Here is a 20,327-nt window from a genome sequence, read left to right as displayed (position 1 = left end):
ACCTTTACCATCACGCGACCTGCTGGCCCACGCTCTGTCCTCTTCTTTAGTGACTACCTGCTTGTCGTGTTCCCTCTCACTTCCAGTCTTTGTCCCTCTTCCCTGTTAAGTTCTCATACTTGGGCTTTTCTCTATATTAGCTCCATCTGTATCCCTCTCGGTGTGGAAGGAAGCTGTGGTGCGTCCAATCATGGAATAGAGATTACATTAGCCATTCAGGCTCTTTGCAGCCTGCCTTCTACCTGAAAATCCTGGCAGGTGGTCAGAGGAATCTGGTAAAGACAACAGCCACCCACTCCACACTGTGCCAACATGTTCTTATGAGAGCCACAATAATGTCCCATCAATAATCTGCTTCAGTTAGGGGTCATATACTTCATTGCATTCTGAGACCTGAGGTGACAAAAGCTGGGGACTGTCCAGGTGGAGGCAAACTGCATCTGAGTACTATTCCTCTGAGTAGCGTTTCTCTGAGTACTGTCCATGGCGGAGACAGACTGCCCCAGTGTGACCTTCACAGGCTCAAGACCTCTCTATAGGCAACCTGGCCACCCCCTCTGATATCAAAGAGTATTCATAAATCTTGGCATTCTTCCTTTCCACAGTCCCCTACTCATTAGCTCCTTCTCCAGCCCCCAACCCGTTCCCGCCTCCAATTGTGTTACAAGCTCCTAAAAGGATTGTCAACTATTCTTTGGCCTTCCTAGTTCCTCTGCCAGGTAGGGGGAGTGGGAGAGAGAAATGAGGGAAGCTCTTCTTTAACATTAAGTATTATTTAATTTTATTTAGTATTATTATTACTTTTTCATTTGACCAGAGAGAGAGAGGAAGGGAAAGTGAGAAAGCAAGTCTCCAGGTCCGGGATTCAAACCACTGTAAGCCATATGGGAGTCTAGCGCCTTAACCACCTGCTGGCCCCAAGAGAGGCTATCTTAGCAAGTGGCACGTTTAAAAAACTTAAGATATTTCAACCTGCCTTATTTTATTTTATTGAGAGGTTTTTGCTATAGGGTGCATGTGCTCGCCGGAAAGACAGAGACAGAGAGACAGAAAGCGAGAAATCACCCCCTAGGTGGGATGGCCATGCCGCAATCCCTTCTCCTCCATTCTCCTCTTGGGATCTTGGGCACGCACGCACACGCGCCAGGCGTGAGTTTTAAGCTACCGGGTCTGGGACTCAAACTGCGGTCGACTACGTGGGAGTCCAGCGACATAGCCATCATGCTAACTGCTGGTCCCTCAACCTGCCTTATAAGATTGAGAGTAACTATCTCCTTCTCAGCCATTAATTATTAGCCCGCTTCTGTTGCTTTAATCTAGGATACGCACAGTTCTAAGAGAGGGAGGGATAAATATCAATAGCAGCAGACATTTCATTCACATTTGCTATCTGTCAGGCATTGTTTCAAGAACCTTGCTTTCATTACCTCATCTAACCTTCGCAACATTCTTAGGATGTGGGCCTTATTATTGTCTGCGTGTAACTGGTGGAGCACAAGAAGCAGGAAGGGCCTAAGTTACTTGTCCAGAGCCACAGAAGTAGTAAGTTCTGGAATTGGAACCCAGACTCTCTGATCCCAAGCACTCACTCTTTCTCTTCCTCTTTTTTGTCCTGACAACAGCAATCCCACCCAACCACGCTCTGAGCCCTCACAGAGAGGCTAACATATGCTCTCTCTCAGCATGGGTGGAGAAAGAGAGATGGCATGTCTACCATCCCTGCTTCCTCAGACGGCATGCCACAGGCAGCCCTGAGACACTGCGAGCTCCCAGCACCCTCTGGGAGGACCTGACACTTGTTTCTCTCTGTTAGAAGATGGGCCAACGCTTTCTAAGAGATAACCAGCATCTGTTCCCCAACAATGCCCTCCTCTTCATAAGAGAAATACTAGCCATGTCTCCTGGGCTCCAAAACTACTCCTTTTGGACACAGCTCCATAGAAGGGAACTGCCATCCATCCAGCTCTGGAAACTGCCTCTCCTCAGGGCAGCCAGTCCCTTACCCTCCACTCTCAACCTCCTCCCCATGTCTGGCCACAGCGTGGCAAGTGATTTTGTTCCACTGGGACACTGCCTATAAATTCTGTCTTGGATTTAAAAGGCAGTGTGCCACAGGAGGGCACTGGTTTGGCCGTGGAGAGAAAATGACTGTGGCGTTCCACCTCCACAGATCACCAGCCCAAACCATGCCGTCTGTGGTTGTCTTATAAAATAGGACGGGCCCTAACCAGGCAACCTTCTTATATGGGTCTCTTTGCAGTGTCAAGAACCTCGAAATTTATTTATTTAAATTTGACCAGGGAGGGACAGAGAGAAAGTGAGAAAGCAAGCCGCTAGGTCTGGGACTCGAAGCACGATCGGTTACGTGGGAGTCCAGCACCTTACTCACCACATCACCTGTCAGCCCCATATCCCAGTTTATTTCTGCAAAGTAGAGATGGTGTCCTTATCTTCGATATGGAGCATTCTGAGTCGTGAGGTGGGACTGACCTTTGGGTTAGAGGTCAGACTGGAGATAATGACAGAGGGTCCCTCCCATTCCCCTAGAGGGAAAAACAAAGTCATCGGAAAGTATGCCATCTGAGGGAAGAGTGATGGCAGAGGCTTAAATGCAGGCCCGCACACACTTGAAAGGAAGAAAAAAGGGTCGAGTTGGAGGGCCAGCTATGCTGTTTCACTGTTAGTGCATTTGGTCCTCATCTGTGAAATATGAGACAGGGAGAGTTGGTATTTGGTATGGGTAATGGTTTGCCCCTCAGGGGTTCATGTGTTGGTGTTTGGTCTCCAGGGCAATGAGGTTGGAAGGTGCTAAGACCTTGAAGGGTGAGGCCAGGGGGCAGTGTTCAAGAGGCATCTCCCTCTTGAATAGATTAGTGCTGTCTCTTGGAGAGCTAACGGGTTCTCACAGGAGGGATTAGTCCCCACAAGAGTGGGTTGTTATAAAAGATGGCTGCCTGCAGGTTGTGCCCTCCCTTCCTCTGCTATGTCCATGACAATTTCACTTTCCTCTGCTGTTGTGATATAGCCAACTGAGGCTGGACAGACGCCAGCTCCATGCTCTTGGACTTTCCAACTTCCAGAACCATGAGCCAAATTAACTTCTATTCATTTTTTACTTTCTTTCTTTCTTTTTTTCTTAATAATTATTTACTTAATTTTTATTTATTCATTCATTTATTTTAACTTGACCAGAGAGAGAGACACACACACAGAGAAAGAGAGAAAGCAAGCCACCATGTCCAGGACTCAAACCATGGTCAGCCACGTGGGAGTGTCCAGCGCCTTAACCACCATGTCAGTGCTGGTCCCTTAACTCTATTCTTTATAAGACACCCAGTCTCAGGCATTTCTATTTGGCAACACAATAATGGATTAAAATATTATTTCTACATTATGGATACGGCTGAGATACAGTTTTGAAGTGACTTCCTCCCAGGTCATCAACTCAGAAAACAGAGCAAGAATTTGAAGTGAATTGGACGGAACGAACCCCATGATCCTAACCAGGATCAGAAATGTCAGAAAGGGGAGAAGTTTCAGCAAGAAGGGAGTGATGCTGTCAAAAGCTCAGAAAAAGTCAAGGGCGTCATATCCTAGAAAAAGGTCACTGCGTTTGACACTTGGGAGATTAGTCACACCCTTTCAGTGGCTATGTTATAGGAGATTAATAGAACAAATTGATAGGGAGCAAATGGAGATAACAAGTCAATTAAAGATCATCACAAGGTTATGATTTCGTAAAACATCTTACACATACAGTAGTCTATACGTGCATCTATAGCTCTATAATACTTCAGCTAAATCATCTAACGTGATGATAGGATTTTGTTTAATAATTTTTAGATTTTTTTTTTTTTTTTTTTTGCCATGCATGAGCAAACGGAAGAACACAATTGGAAAGAACTGTGTGCTCTATGAGGGCAGAAGCCATGTTTTCTTCATCACTCCAGTCTGAATTTAGCATTAAACCCAGAGGTCCAATACAGGATGCAGTAATAAATTAAAAACTGGATAAAATGAGAAATGGATGCAGTAATAAATTAAAAACTGGATAAAAGGAGAAATAAAGGAGTGATTCAAAGTCAGGTTGAGAGGAATGTCTCGCGCGCGTGCCGTGTTTTTTATAAATAGTACAGATTGACCACCGCTACCTAGTTACCACGAGACAGAGGACAAAGGAACCCTCCCATCCTTTTGCTTAGGGTCCCATAGCTTGTGCCAGTGAATGTAGTTTTGCATCTTTTCTATTTTTTTTCCCCTTCAGAGCCTTCTCTTACCCACAATCTTTTTTTTATTTTTTTCCTCTCTCTTAACCTTAATTTCTTTCATATTCTCAGATTCCAGGCTTCTAAAAAATGGTGGTGTCTGCTTTCTGTATTTCTGTCTATCTGCACATCTGTCAGGAAACATTTTCAAAATTAAATTATAACAGGAAATCAAGGGTCCCCAGATGAGGCAGCGGTGAGCAGGGATCTTCCCTCGCTCCAGATAGAAAACACTTACCTTTCTTTGTTAGGCACTTGGCAGCAGAGAGGACATAGGGAGAAATTATTCTGTGAATTTGGTGGTGGGTCCCCAACAGGCCCACAGCAATGGAAGATCTTAAATATAGTCCCAGTAATAATGAGTGAGAGGAAATTGACAGAAACCAACTCTGACTAAGATAACACATGCCCAGAATCAATAAAAGGGCAGCAAGAATTAAACACCTAAGCTGATAAAGGACAGATCACCAAGGAGTCTGGGTTTTGAAAAAAATCTCTGGGGAATGTAGGATATTGAAAGATAGTCAGTGGATCTGAGTATCTTAGAAATAAATAATTCACTGTATTTTGTATACAGCTCTCTCTACACTACATCTGCCACCCCTGCCCCACTAGCCAGGCCTCTCCCACCAACACTTTGTACATAGTATGAACCAGTTGCTTAGACAACGTTTTTAGAGAAGCACAATACGTATTTTTAGGAAACTACATGTCAATGTTCATTCTTCTAAATGGAGAAAGACTCGGATAGGCAAAAGCTTGAGGGACACTTAGGTACCCCCCCAAATTATCTGCCTCTAGTTTCTCTTCCAAGACCATGAGCTTCCATTCCCATTTGAGCCCTACTTAAATGGGAAGACTATTTCATCTTCCCCAGGAACAGATTTTGCCCACCTCCTCCCAGCCAATGGAATAGAAGGAAGAATTCTAGGAGAAGTGAGTTTCTCAAAATTTGAAAATAGTTGTGCTTTTATAAAATGTAAGTTAGCAGGGCCAGCAGGTGGTATAGTAGTTGGGGTGCTGGTCTCCCACATAGCTAAACATGGTTCAAGTCCCGGACCTGAAGGCCTAAAAGTCACGCTAAAAGTGTGTGTGTGTGTGTGTGCCCAAAATTCCAGAAGGAGAATGGAGGAGAAGGGATTGTGTCATGGCCATTCACTCATGCTATGTTAAGAACCCTGGTCCAAAAGAGCAAGGCACCTTCCACACTGTATTGAGCCCTTATCTAAGAACATTGGTAATTAGAAAAGATGCTGGAATGAGGAAGGGAGGAGAAGGAAAGAAGATGAGAAGTTAAAAAAGATAAACATCAGAGCCAGCAGGTGGCATGGTGGTTAAGGCATTAGACTCCCACATGGCTGACCATGGTTCAAGTCCTGGACCTTGGTGCAGGGGATGTCCAAAATCCTCAGAGGAGAATGGAGACTAAGGGATTGCAGCATGGCCATACCCCTCGGGGGTGATTTCTTACTTTCCTTTGTCTCTCTCCAACTAGTACATGTACCCAATGGCAAAAACAACAACAGAAAAGATAAATTCCAACTCTTTCCTACCTCACTATTTTGTCAAAGGTTAGATTTGATGGATACAACTTATTTTGGATCCTACTGAGGCCACCAATATAATTTTATGTGAAATTTTATTTTAAAAATTTTCTGTGATCAGCTAACGTTTTTGAATAACTACTCGCACCAGGCACGTTAACAACAGCAGGAAAAACTATACCACCACCAATAATAATAGTAAACACATATAATACTATGTGCTAAGTAGTGTCCTAAATTTTTAACATTTACTAGCCAAGATTATTTATTTTTATTTTTTTTTGAAGAGGTTTTTGCTATAGGGCACGTGCGCTCACCAGACAGACAGACAGAGACAGAGAGACAGAGAGACAGAAAGCGAGAAATCACCCCCCAGGGGGGATGGCCATGCCGCAATCCCTTCTCCTCCATTCTCCTCTCGGGATCTTGGGCACGCATGCACACACGCCAGCGTGAGTTTAAGCCACCAGGTCCGGGACGCAAACCGCGGTCGACTACATGGGAGTCCAGCGACATAGCCATTACACTAACTGCTGGTCCCTAGCCATGATTATTTTTGTCTCACAGAAAAGAAAGATGAGACACAGAGAGGTTTAAATGACTTTTTTAAAATCACACAAATGGTGACTAGCAGAGCTTGGATTCAAAGCCAAAAGTTCTGAAAGTAGAGCCTTCTCTCTATTATGACCAAAGAGTGGCCCAGAAAGAACTTTCTTTGTATTACTTCTCTCAAACACATCATACTGGAACTTCTTCTAGCTCTGGGTGACATCACAAGCAGATTCCACAAACTCGATAGTCACGGTCACGTTTTAGAAATCAGCCGCGAGCAGTGGCATGTGTATGATATGTACTTCTGGGAGAACACAAGCCTCAATCAGGTAAAATCAAGCCTTTTGCTCTCACTACTACTTTTTACAAAACTATGCTGAATGACATTATGGAAATGATACACAGAAAAATGTAGAATGCAAGAAGGTCTATGGAACATATTACATAGCATTTTCTTGCACATAAATATCAAGGAGAAAAGATGGATGGGAAACCAATGGGTTAAAAATATCTATTATGGGGTCTAAGATTGTGCTCTCCTCAAAAAGATATGTTGATGTCCTAATCCCTGGTAACTGTGAAGGTGACTTTATTCGGAAATAGAATCTTTAGAGACGTGATCACATTATGACTGGTGTCCCCAGAAAAAGAGTCATGAAGAGGCCAGCAGGTGGCGTGATGGTGAAGGCACTGAACTCCCACATGGCCGACCATGGTTTGAGTCCCGGACAGGGCAGGTGCGACCATGGTTTGAGTCCCGGACATGGCAGGTGTGTCTCTCTCTCTCTCTGTCTCACTCTCCCCCTGCCAGAAATGGGGAAGTGATTTGTGGCATGACCACACACCACTGGAGGGTACTTACTTCCTCTCCTTCCTGTGTGTCTCTGGTGAGCATAAAAGGCATCTAGCAAAATAAATAAACATATATGCTGCAGATCTTATGATGATGCCAGAAACACAAATACCTGCCATGTGATGACTACAAGAAACTCTGAGTGTCTATCTGGAAAAGTCTGAGATTTCTCCAGGCCTCAAGACCACACTTTGCTTATTATTACCTCAACTGGATTCTGATGTTTAGAAAATGGCATTCGTTTTGCACAGATAAGCATTTATTTTTTTGAGTAAGATATGACACATTTGTTAAGAGATAGGTTCGTGGGAACCAGCAGTTAGCGTAATGGCTATGTCGCTGGACTCCCACGTAGTCGACCGCGGTTCGCGTCCTGGACCCGGTGACTTAGAACTCACGCCAGGCGCGTGTGCGTGCGTGCCCAAGATCCCAAGAAGAGAATGGAGGAGAAGGGATTGCGGCATGGCCACCCCCCTGGGGGGTGATTTCTCACTTTCTGTCTCTATGTCTCTCTCTGTCTGGTGAGCACACATGCCCTATAGAGAAAACCTCTCCAAAAAAAAAAAAAAAAAAAGAGATAGGTTCATGAGTAATGAGGGTCTTTTTAAAACAATTTTAGTGAAATATCATTGATGTAAAAATTGTATACATTTAAGGAGTGCAGCTTGCTGTTTTGATATACATATACATTATGAATGGTCACCACAACCAAGCTAATTAGCATGTCTACTGCCTCTACCTAGTCACTATTGTATGTGTTCAAAACATTTAACCCATGTTCACTGCAGCATTATTCATAATAGCCAAGATCTGGAAACAACTTTAATGTCATTTGAAAAATGAATGTGTGGGGCCAGCAGGTGGCATGGTGGTTAAGGTTCTGGACTCCCACATGGCTAACCATGGTTCGAGTCCCAGAACTGGCAGCTTCCTTTCTCAATTTCCTTCTCTCTCTATCTGTCTCTCTCTGTTCAACTAAAATAATAATGATGATTATGCTGAATAAAATTCAATTAAATAATTTTTTAAAAAATGAATATGATGGGGGAACCAGCAGTTAGCATAATGGCTATGTCGCTGGATTCCCACGTAGTCAACCATGGTTTGCGTCCCGGACCCAGTGGCTTAAAACTCACGCCGGGCGCCCGAGCGTGCGTGCCCAAGATCCCGAGAGGAGAATGGAGGAGAAGGGATTGCGGCGTGACCATCCCCTCTGGGGGGTGATTTCTCGCTTTCTGTCTCTATGTCTCTGTCTGTCTGGCGAACGCACAGGTCTCCTGTAGCGAAAACCCCCCCAAAAAAAAAAAAGTATATGATGGGACCAGCAGGTGGCGTAGTGATTAAGGCACTGGACATTCCCACGTGGCCGATCACGTTTCCAGTCCGAGACCTGGTGGCTTGCTTTCTCACTTCCTCTCTCTCTCTCTCTAGTCAAATGTTTTAAAAATGAATAAATAAAATTAAATAAATAATTCTAAAAAAATAATGTTTTATATATATGTGTGTGTGTGACACACACACACACACGATGGAATAAAATTTAGCCTTGTTCAACAATTTAGTCAATACATCTAAATGACTTTTAGTAGCGATTTATGAATTGGACGGCATCTTCTCTAAAGAGGAGAATAAAGCACCCCAATGGGCATGGCAGAACACACAGACTTGCCGAAGATTATTCTGTTTTTGTTTTTGTCTTGTTTTGTTTTTCATCTGAGAGCAAATGAGAAGATATGGTCTCTCAGAAACGTTAATGCTCAGTCTTCATAAGCACAATCAAGTTTCTATACAATTTTTGGATTCATAGCAAAATGTACTGTCTTCTAAAAAAAATGTACATTTTTGGGACCAGCAGATGGTGTAATGACTATGTCGCTGGACTCCCATGTAGTTCCAGACCTGGCAGCTTAACTCATGCCGGGCGCATGTGCGTGCGTGCCCAAGATCCTGAGAGGAGAATGGAGGAGAAGGGATTGCGGTGTGGCCATCCCCCCTGGGGGGTGAGAAATCTGTCTCTGTCTCTCTCTCTCTCTCTGTCTTTCTGGTGAGCACCTGTGCCCTAAAGCAAAAAACTCTCAAAAAAAAAAAAAATGTGTGCATTTAGCTGTCCTCTACTTATTTGCGGGGAGGGGCACCTATCATGTTCTATTGTACATTTTAATTGCTTGTTTTAGGAACAAAAGAAATTCATGGTATTGTGGTAACTCATAGTGTATTTATAAAATGAAAAGCTTTCTATCAAAATACACTTTACACTGGGAAAAATAAATCAAACAAATAGATCTATGCAAAGCAAACCTTAACTGTGGTAGATCTCAGCATAGGATGATCCATAACAAGCATCTTTGCTTTATTCCCCAGAGCTGCTCAACTTCCCAAAGATATCGAAAGTACTTTTGATTGCAGTTTTATTATGTTGACATTTGTTTCTCACTCCACCTCGTCTTCAGCCAAGCTCTGACCACTTACAATCCTCTGACTGATGGTGGGGAGCTTGGCCAGGAACACAGGAAGCGCAGCGTCTGCTGCCCACATCCCACACACAGCGATGGGGGTGGCAATGACCTGGTGGACCCCGCCTCTCTCCCACTCACCTTAGGTTAGTAATTCTTCACCAAACTGCATTTCTTCAAGAACTTCTGAACCACCTCGGCATCTTTAACATCAGGTAACTTGGAAAGCCCAGCTCGCTCCTTCGCAAGCTCCTGTTTCTTTCTTCGTTCTCGCAACCTATTCTAGAAGTTGGGGTCACTCCGGCACTTGCGGTGGAAGTAAACACACTACCCGATGAAGAGCCCCCTGGACACGCCATAGGCGATGGCGCTGTGCCTGCCCACCACTCTGTCAGTTTTTATATGGAGGCTTGAGCAAGATCAAGAAAACAACATAATACCAAAAAAGGATTGGTTAACATCGGGTTACTTTCCTTATAAGGTCTGAAACAGAGGTCCTGGGACTTCCTTACCATGCCTGCTACAACTGGTCTATTTGGGAACTTGGTTATTATCGCTCTCCTAATTTCTCAGAAAGTCAGAGAGTTTCAGTTTGATGACATGAAACCTTAGCATGCCTGACTCCATTTTGGTTTGGCCAGTGGAGGCCTACTGCAGGCCACAGCAATGGCCTCTCATAAATTTTACTTAACAGCCTTTAAAAAGAAGGAAATTCGGTCATTTGCAACAACATGGATGGTGCTGAAGGAGTTTATGCTACGTGAAATAAGCCAGAGAGACCAATACTGTATAGTCCCACCTCCATACCAAATCTAAAATAGCCCAGTTCATAGAAGTGGAGAGTTAAGATGATGATGCCTAGGGGTTGGGGGAAGAGGAACTGGGGCGGCATTGGTCGACGAGTACAAAATTTCAGTCATGCGCGATGAGCAAGCTCTAGACATATAAGGTACAATACGGGGATGGCAGACACCACGATGGTTCTTGCTGGTCACTTCCCAAGGCACCCCCAGGCCCGAGTGATGTGAAGGTCACTCCCTCAGCTGCCCTGGTTCAGCCAATTGCTTTCATTTCTTTGGCCAACCACTTCCAGGCCCTTGAACTCCAGGTGACGTGTCAGAGCTTCCCTGAGCACTCTCAAGCACATTCTGCCATACTCACAGGAGGGAAAGGAGGGTCTCCCCTTTCCTTGGGCACCCCCAATTCCTGAGTCATTCTTTTGAGCGGCTCCTAGCTTGGCTGAGGTGGGAGAAAAAGCACTCCTGACCCTCCCCTATGTGTGCTCAATGCCTGCAACTTACTTCCAAAATTCTTCCTTGAGGAACCTTGTAACTTCTGTTATAGACGCTGCTGGAGGAGGTTTCCAGACCAGTCTGGTCACTTCTTTGCAAGCCCTTTGAAGAACTCTTAAGATATACAGTCAGCCTTGGGCCAGCAGGTGGCATGGTGGTTAAGGGTGCTGGACTCCCACATAGCCGACTGTGGTTCGTGTCCTGGACCTGGTGGCTTGCTTTCTCTCTTTCTCTCTCTCTCTCTCTCTCTCTCTCTCTCTCTCTCACTCTGTCCCTCTCTGGTCAAAGTAAAATGAATAACTAAATAAAGTTCAATGAAATAATAAATAAAAAGAGAAAAGAAAATAATATACAGCCAGCCTTGTGCATCCAGGGGTTCCACATCTGCAGGTTCAACCAAGGCAGAGAGAAAATGTTCCTTTGTTGCTGACGTGTACCAAGTGGTCGGCCTAGGATGGCTGTGTCTGTACTGAACACATGCAGATCTTTTATTCTTGTCATTATTCCTAAACCACATGGTAGAACAGCTATTAATATTATATTAGGGATTATAAGCAATCTAGAAGTGATTAAAGTATACAGAAAAGGCAGAAATACTCTTCCATTTAATATAAGGAATGTTAGCATCATAAGTATCCATAGAGGGTCCTGGCACCAATCCCTCATCGGTATTGATGGGTGGCTTTATCAGCCATTCCCCCAGCTGCGTCCATCAAGTCAACAGAAAAAGGCCTATTCAGCATCCTTTCACTCTCACCTTAACCACCATGCCACCTGCTGGCCCAAGGCAGGCTGTATATCTTAAGTCCTACCCCACCATACAAGATGCTTATTTTTCTCAAGGAAGCAGATGCTCAGAGACTTGCTGAAGATCACTCAGATTACAGCTGGTAGAACCTGAGTTTGAACTTGTGATGCCTAACCTTAAAGCCCATACTCTTTGCACTATGTCTCAAAATGTTCTAGCTCACAAATTAAATCAATCAAAGGGGATTTTTTTTTTGGTCTATTTTTTTTTCAGTTCTCAAAATATTGGACATGCTCCCAAAGAGCTGCATTAAGATCTGCTTTGAGTCCTGTCACCAGAGAGATATAGTATCCACAATCAAACTGTCAAATTGCTGGAACAAAAACAAACGCAATATTATCTGCCAAAGAATACGGCAGCAGATTAAGGACAGTCATTTCTGTTCTTTTCACAGCATCTGTATGAGCAAGATACTGAGAATATTAACCTTCATTCTACAAACTCCAACCAAAAAGTTCCCTTATGTTTGTCCTAGTTATCATGGTCTGTCTCCCATAAATCTATCTGGTTACATGTCGGGGGAATTTTCAGAAACTAGGAAAAGCACTCCCAGGAGACAAGGAGGTTGTGATCCCTATGATTGGAGTGGGGAGACGACACCCTGTGGGCCCACGAGAAACTCACAGATCTCGCCTCTCCAACTCTAGAAGTCTGACCATTCCAGATGCTGCCTTCTCTCCTCACTCATCCATTCTAGACACTCTTGTCAGCCTCACCACGTTAGACTCCCAAACCAAGTCCAATGTCTTGTACCTCCAAATCGTTCTTCTGCTGCCGTGCCCTTTCCAGATCTGGTACACCAGAACTGGACACGTATCTTATGGAACCTGGTGCAAAATGACAATGTAGGGCATCTACTTGTTCAAAACTTAGTGCAAATTTCAAGACAGCAACAACAAAACATTAAACCAAGCGTGGGGACCTAGACAAGCTTAATTAAGATACTCAGTTTCTCTGGACCAGCAGTTGTTGTAATGGCTGTGTCGCTGGACGTTTGCGTCCCGGGCCCAGGGGCTTAAACTCATGCCGAGTGCGTGTGCGTGCATGCCCAAGATCATGAGAGGAGAATGAAGGAGAAGGGATTGCAGTGTGGCCATTCCTCCTGGGGGGTGATTTCTCGCTTTCTATCTCTCTGTCTCTCTCTCTGTATTTTGGCAAGTATATGCGCCCTATAGCAAAAACCTCTAAAAAAAAAATAAATAATAAATAAAAAAATTCAGCTTCTCTAAAAAAAAAATAATAATAAATAAAAAAATTCAGCTTCTCTGGAGGCCCGCAGGTGGTGTGGTGGTTAAAGGCATTGGACTCCCACTTGGCCAACCAGGGTTGGAGTCTGTGGTGGCGTGCATTCTCATTCTCTCTCTCTCTCCCCCCTCCCCCAATCAAATTAAATTAAATTAAATAATGCTTTTAAAAAAGATATTCAGCTGGTCTGTATAAGATTTTCTTTTTCTTTTTTAATCAGTTGCCCCCACTACACTGTGAGCGACTGGAGGGCAGAAAATGTGCCTTAATGAATTTCGTGTGTCCTGGTGCTAGCTCAAGTCAGCACACGGTAGGCTTTTCATCAAGGCTGAATGACTGAACAAATGAGCAAGTGTCAAGGGTCTTTAAGAACTCTGACACTGTAAGCTCAGTTCACCTTCTGAGATTGAAAGGAGCACAGCTTCGCACCTGGAAGTTTGCTAGGATGGGGCTGCATGAAGCGTGACCATGGAGCTGACCCTGGGCACCACCATCCACCAGTGACTCAAGCCAGAAATCAGGACTTCTCAATTCTCCCTGCCCCCACCCCCTTACTCTCATAAACTATCATATTCTGTTAATTCCGATGCACTTAAGTCTGGCTTTTTCTCTCCATTTTTACTGCTACCACCTTACTTCAGGCCTGGAATATTTTTTACTTATGACATTATAATATTTGGAGTAACAAAGACGCTCAACAATACAGTAGCCAGAGTTTGAAATCAGACTTGTCTCACTCCATGTTGTGAGCCTATATTGATGTTTCCTGAGTCAAAGAAGTTCTTAAAAGTAGGAATATAAATGGCCAGCAGATGGCATAGCAGTTATATCTCTAGATTCCCATATGGCCAACCGTGGTTCAAGTCCCAGACCTGGTGGCTTGAAACTCACACCGGGCACGTGTGCGTGCTTGCCCAAGATCCTGGGAAGAAAATGGAGGAGAAGAGATTGCAATATTGCCATCCTCCCTGGAGGGGTGATTTCTCACTTTCCCTTCGATGTCTTTGTCTCTCTCTCTCTCTCTCTTTCTGGTGAGCACACAGACCCTAAGGCAAAATCCTTTAAAACATTTTTTAATTAAAAAAAAAAAAAGAATAAGAGTATACTAGAGGACTTCATAAAGTTTATGGAAAATTAACATATGGAATTATCATATGAATTTATTTTGGTATTAAAAACTATTTTAAATCTCTGCATAGTTGTTTTTTTTACAATATGCATTTTTTATTCACTTTTTGAAAAGCTCTTATATTATTCAGGGTTCTTTTAGACACGAGTGGTAGAGATCCAACTTACAAAAATACATAAATAAATAAAAAGGAGGAGGAATTCATGGGTTCTTTTACTAAAGAGTTCAAAAAATAGCTATTTTCAGGCACAGCTAGATCCGAGTACTTGAACAGTATCAGAGAGCCAACTCTTGACTCTGCTTTTGTTTGTTTGTTGGCCTCATTCCTTCATACTGCATATGACTTTCTTCAGCAGCAGTGAAAGATGAAATACAAGCAGCTCCAGTTTCCAAGATCCTATTGGCTCCAAGGCCTAGTCTTCAGCTTTGGAGACTGAGATGTTTAATCTGACCAGAATCAGAAATTGGTGGGACTCAGGGAAGCCAACTTAGGCCAGCACCAGGACCCTCACGGAGCCAATAGCGTTGGTGCATTCTAAATGAATACTGCGAAGCATTTCAGATCAAGACCCATGGTCTGGAGGCACCTGCCTTGTAGCAAGCTATAGACCATATCACTTCTCTGACTGAGCAGTGGTCCCTAAAGCTTCCTTATGGAACTGAGTTAGAACAGACAGTAATCTCTGGCAGACTTCCAGGTGGACAGCTCTGCTCCTTCCATTCTGAAGGAGACATGAGCTTACAGAGCCAGAGCTAAGGAAGATCCAGGCCACTCTCATTCTTTTATCTAGTCATTCATTCAAGCCTTTTAGAAAACCTACTGAGCGCTGGCATGAGCTAGCACCCGGACACAAATTGATTACATCATCTGCCCTCTAGTTGCTCACAGTGTAGTGGGGATAACTGATGAGGCAGTAATAAATTTTAATATAAAACATTTGAAGATCTTATTCAAGTACAAGGTACAGTAAGAAACATTCACCGTGGTGGGGTCCTGGGTTGTTCCACTCTTCATCACATTTTATATGTCATCGGATGTTCATCTGCCTATTCCCTTATAAGAATGTAAATGTTTTAAGAGAAGGGACCCATGGGACCAGTAGTTGGCGTAGTGGCTATGTCTCTGGACTCCCATGTAGTCGATCACGGTTCAAGTCCTGGACCCAGTGGCTTAAACTCACGTCGGGTGTGTGTGCGTGCATGCCCAAGATCCCAAGAGGAGAATGGAGAAGAGATTGTGGCATGGCCATCCCCCCCAGGAAGTGATTTCTCATTTTCTGTCTCTCTGTCTTTCTGGAGAGCGTATGGACCTATAGCAAAAATAAAATAAAATAAAACTCTCAAAAAAAATAAATAAATAAAAGACAAGGGACCCATCCTGTTTCTCTGTATCCTTAGTAGTATGCTATGGAAATAGTAAATGTTTGATTCAAATAAGTGGGAGTGAGAATATAAAACAGATAAATTATTTTCAACATTTATTAAACACCTGCTTAATTCAAGACTCTGTAATGGATATGAGGAAAACACAAAGATTAACTTTCTTTTCTTATTGAGTGAGGGCCCTGGGGAGTAGATTCTTGGAAGGTCAGCTGAAACCTCTTTAAGAACTAGACTATTGTGTCTAAAGACCAAAAGTTCCCTCCTACTGTCTCCTAGAAGAATTGAGCCTGAGCACTAAACTCATTACCCTTCTCTGCCCTGCAACAGAATAGACAAATACCTCTTTGGTTAGTCATTATGCTCCAATCAGAGTAATTTCCATACAAGAGTGTGTATTGAGTTTGTTTTCCAATTGCATAACATTTGTGAAATTCAACCATATTCCATTAATTAATAGTCATTAGTAGTCTATAAATTACAGACACTCCTTTAGGTACAAAAACCAAACTATAAGGTTACTTGAAATGTAAACAAATGATTTATAAATTTCCTAATTATAATTCCCTGTTTGGACTTTGGCCAACCTTCATTCCCCAGAAGTTTCCACTGATAAAAATGTTACATATGTCTGATGATGACTCTTGGGAGATCAGGATCTAGTATTGTGCATTTATAATTCAGAAATCTATAAACTTTGCACTCATTTACTTAATATTGAGTCCTGCAGTGTCCAGGTACCATTGGTGGTACATGCATGCAGCGTAGGGCAAGCCAAGGTAAGAATTTAAATTCTGATAGATGCAAACCCAGATGCTAGGAGGGCAAGAAGCAGTAGAGAAGGGAAGATACTCTAAGTAGAACAAAAGTTGAGGTCACAATTCAGAGCACGAAATTGAAAACTGGAAAATATTTCTTTTTTTAAATTGAGAGTTATTTATATTCACATTTCTAACTTTCTTGTAAAGAACTCAGACAGCACAGAGGCCACTCTCCATTTTTTTCTAGCAACAATCAGCTGAGTCCCGTGTTTAAAAATTCCCTGCAGATATTACTCTAAGATTTAGGAATAAGAAATTGAAATTCTTGGTAATGCTCAGAAATTTCCTCTAAATCATGTTATCCTCAAAATATTTTAAAAAATTTTTCCTACTCATTATTGTGGATATTTTTAACTATTTTGGTTTAATAAATCAGAAACACTGTTTAGTCGTATTTACAAATACATGGAAGTCATAGCAAACTCTAGAGAGAGCCAAGGTAAAGGACTGGGTGGGACCAGGCAGATCCCCTGGCAAGGTTGAGGACATGACACAGAATCATATATCAAAATTTTCCCTTTAAGGACTGACTTTGCTTCCAAACTTGTTCCTTGGCACATCATTCATAGAATTTGTATTAAATACACTGTTCTGCAAACTTATTAATATCTATTTTATTTGAAGGTTGTCGAAATATGGAGACAAGTTACAAGAGAGATGAACTGATTCAACTAAAGATTAATTAGATCTTTTTATTTTTTTTTTTTGCTATAGGGCGCCTGTGCTCACCAGAGAGACAGAGACAGAGAGACAGAAAGCGAGAAATCACCCCCTGGGGGGTTGGCCATGCCACAATCCCTTCTCCTCCATTCTCCTCTTGGGATCTTGGGCACACACACACACGCGCCCGGCATGAGTTTAAGCCACCGGGTCCAGGACTACGAACCGCAGTTGACTACATGGGAGTTCAGTGACATAGCCATTACACTAACTTGCTGGTCCCAAAATTAATTAGATCTTGACCATATCTCTCCTACTGACTTCTGTCCTGATTCTCTGGAGAATCAACCTTAACCTTCAGTTTCACCTGTCAGTATTTCCTGTATTCTGCTTGACACGAGTGAATCCTTTCTTTTTTTTTTTTTTTGTTTTTTTTTTTTTTTTTTGGAGAGATTTTCACTGTAGGGCGCGTGCGCTCGCCAGACAGACAGAGAGAGACAGAGAGACAGAAAGCGAGAAATCACCCCCCAGGGGGGATGGTCACGCCGCAATCCCTTCTCCTCCATTCTCCTCTCGGGATCTTGGGCACGCACGCACACGCGCCCGGCGTGAGTTTTAAGCCACCGGGTCCGGGACACGAACCGCGGTCGACTACGTGGGAGTCCAGCGACATAGCCATTATGCTAACTGCTGGTTCCCCCCCCACGAGTGAATCCTTTCAAACCGATTACATCGCTATGTTGATTGCTAAAACTTTAATTCTTGCCAAAGCATTGCAATACTTTTTAAAATTTCTTATTTATCTCAGGATTGAGGATTCAAAACCACATATACATTTTCTAAGAAATGCTGAAAACAGTTGCAGGTGGCATGGCGGTTAAGAGCATGGGCTCCCATGTGGTTCAAATTCCGGACCTGGAGGATTGCTTTCTCACTTTCTCTCAATCTCTCTCTCTGTCCCTCTCTAGTCAAATTATAAATAAATAAATATTAATTTTTTTAAAAGAAATACTAAAAGAATTCATGCATGGAAATACTATCTGTTACCTAGCTGCTGCCATCCTGACACGGGCCAGGTGCTGTCTAGTCTTCCAGTCTGTGATCGTCCTTTTCTCCTCTAAATTGAGACCAGGTCTTGGGTACCGCTGCTCAATTCCCCTTCATTTATATAGTGTGCCTGGTCCCTGAAGATATTCGGTATTTCCTTTGTGCTTAGGGAAGTGAAGGTCTGGGACACCTGAGAAGACCCTACTGAGAGGAGCGACAGCTTTGAGGTTCGGTGTGTCTAGATTGTGGGGAAATATTTCTGGAATTTCACAAGATGCCGAGCTAAGACATTTGTCTTAGCCAGTGGGAGCCAGCTGAATGTCTTAGAGAAGCATACCACCACCAAAGGCGTCTTTTAGGAAGACGAATCTGGTGCCAGCATGTGAGACAATCTCCAGGGCCACGGGCTGGATGCAGGAGCTTCACAATGGGGTCTCTTGGAAAAGTGGCAGAAAGTTTGCAGTGGCAGATGCAAGAAAAGGAGGAATGGACAACGAGTCCTCTGTGAGAGTGCACAGCGGCTGGCCACTCTCTGGGAGGGAGTGCTGTGGGAGTAGAATTTGAGGCTTTGAATTTACAGCGTCTGAGTCGTCCAGCCCAGGAATGAGGGCACAGGGGAAACGGGCAACATGGCCACAACAGAAGTCTGCTTGCCCAGGGCCCCACTCAGACGTGTTCCCAGGCAGAGGGATGAACAAGATGTCTTGCACACCTTCTACATCCTTGCCACTGTAACACACACCTTGTTTCCTTTGTAGCTTTATAAAACTCTCAGCTTTCAGTCGATACCACCTTCATATCTGCCAGCCGTAGAAAGGGAGATAAAGTTTATTTCAAAGAAGGAATTTCTACAGCTGCTCTAAATTTTTTTTTTCTTCCTTACTATGGTCTCCGATTCATTCAGGGGGAAAGAAAGGGTGCTCTCCTCACGCAAAGAGTTTCTTGTCAAGATTTTTGTGCAAACTCCGACCAGTGCATCTCCTCCAGACCACCTCATGCAGGCCCACGGCACACCTGCTTCATGGCCGCATACATCTGTCACATCTCTCAACACCCTCCAGCCCCTGGCCTTCTCAGGCCTCACAAGCCCTGAGTGATTCAAACCCTCTGCATCGCCCACGCTGCAGCTCCCCATTACCTGGGAGAGTTAATAAGAAATCTATTCTCTCTCCCTCCCCAGCACAAATGAATTCCAGCCAGTTCATTCTCACAGGAAATAAATTTTAAAATGGAAATTAAACAAAACAATTGCTAGAAAAAGTAATAGCATGTCACCCCCTGAATTCTACGTCTGAGAGGAATATATTACCATCCCCAAGATTGCAGCTTCTCCCAGAACACCTCCGGGCGCCAGGCCTCTGCAATATTTGGGCAGGCAGGGCCTGTCGCCCCGGTGTCCACGCGCTGGTCCCCCATCAGGCTGTTGAATGGGTCTCATAACCACGTATCTTGTCTTGGAAATGCATGGGCTACATGCAGGTAAAGACCTCTGTACTCACCTCTGAATTCTCTGTGGCTCAGACTCACGATGCTTTTGTCCCTGGGACTGTTCCCAGCACCAACCAAGACTTCGGGGACTAAAACATAGTGATTAATAGACAGGCTTTTGGTGGATACCAGCTCTTCCATTTACACCTGTGTGACCTTGGGCAAATTACTTAAACTCTCTAAGCCTTGGGTGCTTATCTGTTAAATAGAATTAAAAAAAAAAAAAAAAGATACCTACCTTATAGGATTAGTGTGAAAGCAAATAAATTAATGCCCACAAAACCCAGTGCCTCACAGATCATAAGTGCTCAATAAATGTCAGCTTTTATTATTATCCTATTTTTTAAAGGTCTCCAGGGTGAGGCAGATATTTCACACCCTCGAATAGGTCCCGTGTGATTTATTATTTTGAATTGTATTTTCTGTTTAAACATTTAATGTGTTTCTTTACATTGTATTGTATCTTTAAGCAATACTTACTGAGTTAGACATCTGAGTCAGAAGTCTGATGAAAAAAATTGAGCAGAGCTATTTGGCGAATAGCTTAGATTCCACTGCCAGGAAAATCATAAATTTCTTAACTGAAACAGCACTACAGGCTCCATATGTGCAAATGTTCAGGCAGGTTGTTTCTTTTTTGCTGGAGGAGAGAGCCAGGGATAACAGGTTGAGGATCACCAATCCAAAAATCTAAAATCCTGGACCAGCAGTGGTATGGTGGTTAGGGTACTGGACTCCAACATAGCCAACCACAGTTCAAGTACTGGACCGGGTGGCTTGCTTTCTCACT

At 43.4% G+C, this 20,327-nt stretch overlaps 1 pseudogene; it reads right to left on the bottom strand.

The window, feature by feature from the left end:
* Nucleotides 1-9,580: 9,580 nt before the first annotated feature.
* On the bottom strand, nt 9,581-19,678 carry LOC102468771 (mitochondrial import receptor subunit TOM20 homolog; annotated as a pseudogene).
* Between the last annotated feature and the right edge of the window lie 649 nt (nt 19,679-20,327).

Source organism: Tupaia chinensis, unplaced genomic scaffold, assembly GCF_000334495.1.
Source record: "Tupaia chinensis unplaced genomic scaffold, TupChi_1.0 Scaffold149831_1, whole genome shotgun sequence".
Classification (NCBI taxonomy): domain Eukaryota; kingdom Metazoa; phylum Chordata; class Mammalia; order Scandentia; family Tupaiidae; genus Tupaia; species Tupaia belangeri.
This window is presented reverse-complemented; position numbering and strand designations above follow the sequence as displayed.